This window comes from Schistocerca cancellata, chromosome 2 (assembly GCF_023864275.1).
Source record: "Schistocerca cancellata isolate TAMUIC-IGC-003103 chromosome 2, iqSchCanc2.1, whole genome shotgun sequence".
NCBI lineage: Eukaryota > Metazoa > Arthropoda > Insecta > Orthoptera > Acrididae > Schistocerca > Schistocerca cancellata.
The window spans coordinates 186,097,102-186,103,113 of record NC_064627.1 but is presented as its reverse complement, the minus strand read 5'-3'; positions in this window follow the sequence as shown (position 1 = coordinate 186,103,113).

The following is a 6,012-nucleotide window of genomic DNA, read 5'->3' as shown; positions in this document are numbered from 1 at the left end:
AATTCTTTTCTCCGCAGTTCTGTTCAGCTGCCCTCTTCCCAAATAACTAAACGAATCTACTACTTTTAGCGCATCATTGCCTAACCTAAAATCTCAGAATCATGTGATTTAATTCGACTACATTCCATTATGAAACTACGTGGCAGAACTAAACTGTGTCCCCGACCGAGACTCGAATTCGGGACCTTTGTCTTTCGCGGTCAAGTGCTCTACCATCTGAGCTACCGAAGCACGACTCACGCCCGGTCCTCACAGCTTTACTTCTGCCAGTATCTCGTCTCCTATCTTTCAAACTTTACAGAAGCTCTCCTGCGAACCTTGCAGAACTAGCACTCCTGAAACAAAGGATACTGCGGAGACATGGCTTAGCCAAAGCCTGGAGGATGTTTCCAGAGCACTTGCCCGCGAAAGGCAAAGGTCCTGAGTTCGAGTCTCGGTCGGGCACACAGTTTTAATCTGCCAGGAAGTTTCATACCAACGCACACTCCGCTGCAGAGTGAAAATTTCATTCTGGATACATTCCATTGTACTTGATTTACTTTGTTAACGTTCACCTTATATCCTATTTTCAAGGAACTGTCCATTCCAGTGAACTGTTCATCCAACTAATTTGCTGTCTTCGACGGAATTACGATGTGGCCGGCAAACCTCAAAATTCTTATTTCTTCTCTCTGGGCTTCAATTCATCCTCCAAATTTTTCTTCGGTTTCTTTTGCTGCTTACTCAGTGCACAGTTTGAATAACATCGACAATAAACTACGAACCTGTCTCACTCTCTTCCAAACCACTGCTTCCTGTTCGTGTCCCTTTCCAGTCAACATTATCAAAAGCTTTCTTTAAGTCTACAAATGCCATAAACGTATGTTTGCCTTCTCTTAACCTACCTTCTAACCTAAGTCGTAGGGTCTGAATAACAGTGTGACTGTAAGCCAAATAATTTCTTTGCCGATTGTGTTAATCGCTGTTGTAACGGACAAAATGTCGTGAATATGGACTATTGTAAAACTTCAGTCTAAGGCCATTTTCGAGTGTACTATCGCTTATTTTTGAAAAATATGTTGTCTACAAATGTCCAGATACTTGAAAACCGTCTAAGTTAGAAAATGTACGATAGAAGAAGAAATAAAGTGAAACCGACATTTGCAGCTGGGACGAACTCGTTTAAAGAACAAAGTAGATCTTTGACACGACAGGTAAATTAGTCATCTAGAAATGCTACACGAAACCAACAACGTATTTCGCCACAAAAACGACGTTAGATGAAACCCCGGCTCCAGTTGTTCCATAACGTGCGGCAAGGCCTACACGTGGTGCTAGGAGATGGCTGGAATCTCACCGCTGGCGGCACTCACTTACGCTATCTTTATCCGCGGACATCACGCTCTATTTCTGCTGGTCAGCCAACTGCCAGACACAGAGATGCTGCAACTGACTGAAATGCGATGTACGGGAGGTCCCAGAGAGGCTGTTGGCAGGAGTAAGCCACTGGGCGTCACTTCTGAAGCAGTACACAGGGTAAGTTTTTCCACAATGTACAAACTCTAGGGATTGATCAATGAGACGATACGGAACAAAAAAGGTCTAATGAACTTATCTCAGTAAATGCATGGATTCCATGCTAGAGACCATTTATTCAATAATACTTTGTTACAGAGACTGCAGTCTAATACGCGCTGCACCATGCAGCCACAGTTACAGTATGCATGGTTTCCTCCTGGAGGGTGGTACTGTTCCTAATACGAGGTGCATTCAAGTTCTAAGGCCTCCGATTTTTTTTCTAATTAACTACTCACCCGAAATCGATGAAACTGGCGTTACTTCTCGACGTAATCGCCCTGCAGACGTACACATTTTTCACAACGCTGACGCCATGATTCCATGGCAGCGGCGAAGGCTTCTTTAGGAGTCTGTTTTGACCACTGGAAAATCGCTGAGGCAATAGCAGCACGGCTGGTGAATGTGCGGCCACGGAGAGTGTCTTTCATTGTTGGAAAAAGCCAAAAGTCACTAGAAGCCAGGTCAGGTGAGTAGGGAGCATGAGGAATCACTTCAAAGTTGTTATCACAAAGAAACTGTTGCGTAACGTTAGCTCGATGTGCGGGTGCGTTGCCTTGGTGAAACAGCACACGCGCAGCCCTTCCCGGACGTTTTCGTTGCAGTGCAGGAAGGAATTTGTTCTTCAAAACATTTTCGTAGGATGCACCTGTTACCGTAGTGCCCTTTGGAACGCAATGGGTAAGGATTACGCCCTCGCTGTCCCAGAACATGGACACCATCATTTTTTCAGCACTGGAGGTTACCCGAAATTTTTTTGGTGGCGGTGAATCTGTGTGCTTCCATTGAGCTGACTGGCGCTTTATTTCTGGATTGAAAAATGGCATCCACGTCTCATCCATTGTCACAACCGACGAAAATAAAGTCCCATTCGTGCTGTCATTGCGCGTCAACATTGCTTGGCAACATGCCACACGGGCAGCCATGTGGTCGTCCGTCAACATTCGTGGCACCCACCTGGACGACACTTTTCGCATTTTCAGGTCGTCATGCATGATGGTGTGCACAGAACCCACAGAAATGCCAACTCTGGAGGCGATCTGTTCAACAGTCATTCGGCGATCCCCCAAAACAATTCTCTCCACTTTCTCGAGCATGTCGTCAGACCGGCTTGTGCGAGCCCGAGGTTGTTTTGGTTTGTTGTCACACGATGTTCTGCCTTCATTAAACTGTCGCACCCACGAACTCACTTTCGACACATCTCCTTCAACTGTCGATGAATTTCAATTGATTTCACACCACGCAAATTCAGAAAACGAATGATTGCACGCTGTTCAAGTAAGGAAAACGTCGCCATTTTAAGTATTTAAAACAGTTCTCATTCTCACCGCTGGCGGTAAAATTCCATCTGCCGTACGGTGCTGCCATCTCTGGGACGTATTGACAATGAACGCGGCCTCATTTTAAAACAATGTGCATGTTTCTATCTCTTTCCAGTCTGGAGAAAAAAATCGGAGGCCTTAGAACTTGAATGCACCTCGTACATCATGCCCTAGCGCCTTCTCCCTCAACAGTAATTGGTAATGTTGTATCCGATTCACTTCTCTCTCTGACTTACCTTGTAGTGGATGTGATACAGCACTGTAGACAATGGTTCCGTATTCGGATCGAGAGCTTGCCGACGAGGAGTTTACTTACGGAAAGGCAACTGGCGGTGGGCAGCAAGGTTGTATCGCGAGACCTATCCCCGCCGACAACAACCACAGCATTCAATGTTTGCAACAGTCTTTTGTTTTATCGGACACGGGGTCGTTTGTGGAAGCAGGATATCATGAAGGACCTAATCGAAATGTTCGGACACCAGACTTGGGGGAAAATAATGTGACTAACACTGTGGAAGGCGACTGCCGTGTCAGTACGAGCAACACCGACTCAAAGGAAGGCCTCGGCGCGTGTTCGTGACGTCACGTCAGCTAGGCACGGCGAACGCCAGGTCTGTTGCAGGCATACTCATAATGGTGTTGTCCCCCCCTCTGACACAGGAAAATGTGAAACTATTGGCGGTAGTTGACCAACACACATTGTTCTGAGAGATTTCTGCAATCAATTAATTGTGCAATTCATTACAGTTCTTAACAAATAGTGTACTCCTGAAATTAAATTTCCACCTGTTTTAAGGAGTGACATACAAAAACAACTTCATGGTCCAGCACCAACAGAATTCGTGCTTCTTTACCTTATTTGTAAATCTGAGGAAGTTACGTTTGTACTAGGTTGCTTTTACAAGAAACTGTGAACATATTGGTGTTCTACTTTAGGTATCTTGGTTGACTATGGAGTGAGGAGCAGTGAATGTTAATGAAATATCTTGCGATTGTACACGTTGGGAAAGGGGGGTGGGGGACAGAAGAAGAGGCAAAAGAGAGATACTTGTTTTATCAAATAACATTTTTTTTTATCTTATAAAGATTCTCCTTTTAGTTGCAAGAAGGGAATATTTATCTTTTCTAATGTGCATGTTTAAAAAAAAGTTTAAGCTCAGCAGTATTTTCGATGTATGAAGCTATTTTGTTTCCTGTTTAGAATTCCTTTCGTTGAAAACGACTGTAATCTAATGACTGGCAACAGTTGGACATTTACACATGTAATTTAGTTCACATTTCCAGTGACGATGTCAAACGAAACTAAATAAATAAATAAAAGAAACGAGTTCATTGTAAGGGGGTTGGGGTAAGTTTCGATAACAAAATGGATCAAGCAAATATAGTTACTTGAATGTAAAATTTCCGAAGCTTGCAATGGCGCAAAGCGTCTTGTCATATTGATCTACGTTTGTTTCGACAGGATTCAGTAATACAGAACTATGATATTCATTTGTAGCTTTACGATAGTAAGAAAATCTTTCATCTAACTGAAACTGCAGAATCCAAAACAATACCAAACATTTTGTCCAAAAATAAGAGATTTATAGTGATAAGCACGCCCAGGCGTTTCTGCATGCAACAGGCCTGGCGTTCGCCGTGCCTAGCTGACGTGACGTCGCCAACAAGCGCCGAGGCCTTCCTTTGAGTCGGTGTTGGTACGAGGCAGTTGGCCCGCCAGTACAGGTAAGCGAGACGTCCGTATGGAACATTCTCGATGACAACTGATACTACCTTTGTCACTTACAGCTTGTGCAGGGCTTACTAGCGACAGGCTTCCCACATCGGGAGCAGTTTTGTCACTGTTTCCTTCACCAGGCTACCACGATTCCGGAATTTGTGTCACCTATCCTATTCACAATGAGGCCACCTTTACGCGGAGAGGTATCTTCAACTTTCACAACATTCATCTGTGGGGTAGTATGCAGGACCACCATAGTGAAAGCGAATCATCAGCATTGGCGCAGCTTCGGTGTGAGCCGGGATAACAGGATGCGGCGGCACGTTTCCTTCCGTCCCTTTGTAACGTACCTGCAACTACCTGTGAGCATTGTCTCAGCAGATCATCAGTAGGGAAGCCGAGCGAAACCTACTGTACTTCGACGTGAACCAGGCTACAATTAAAGTCCCTAATCTACTTTTCGGGAGAAAGTTTTCACACGAAATGAAAGGTTGGAAATTTTGTCCTTAATTAATATACAGGGTGATTCAAAAAGAATACCACAACTTTAAAAATGTGTATTTAATGAAAGAATCATAATATAACCTTCTGTTATACATAATTACAAAGAGTATTTAAAAAGTTTTTTTTTCACTCAAAAACAAGTTCAGAGATGTTCAATATGGCCCCCTCCAGACACTCGAGCAATATCAACCCGATACTCCAACTCGTTCCACACTCTCTGTAGCATATCAGGCGTAACAGTTTGGATAGCTGCTGTTATTTCTCGATTCAAATCATCAATGGTGGCTGGGAGAGGTGGCCGAAACACCATATCCTTAACATACCCCCATAAGAAGAAATCGCAGGGGGTAAGATCAGGGCTTCTTGGAGGCCAGTGATGAAGTGCTCTGTCACGGGCGGCCGATCCATCGCCTCGGGTAGTTGACGTTCAGGTAGTTACGGACAGATAAGTGCCAATGTGGTGGCGCTCCATCCTGCTGAAATATGAATTGTTGTGCTTCTTGTTCGAGCTGAGGGAACAGCCAATTCTCTTAACATCTCCAGATACTGTAGTCCAGTTACAGTAGCACCTTCGAAGAAAAAGGGACCAAAAACTTTATTGACTGAAATGGCACAGAAAACGTTCACCTTAGGCGAGTCACGTTCATACTGAGTTGTTTCCCGCGGATTCTCAGTGCCCCATATACAGACGTTGTGACGGTTGACTTTCCCGTTAGTGTGGAAAGTTGCTTCATCACTAAACACAATCTTTGAAACGACAGATTCATCTGTTTCCATTTGAGCAAGGATAAAATCACAGAAATCGATTCTTTTAATCTTATCAGCTGCAGACAGTGCTTGAACCAATTTCAGACGATAAGGTTTCATAACTAACCTTTTTCGTAGGACTCTCCATACAGTTGATTGTGGAAT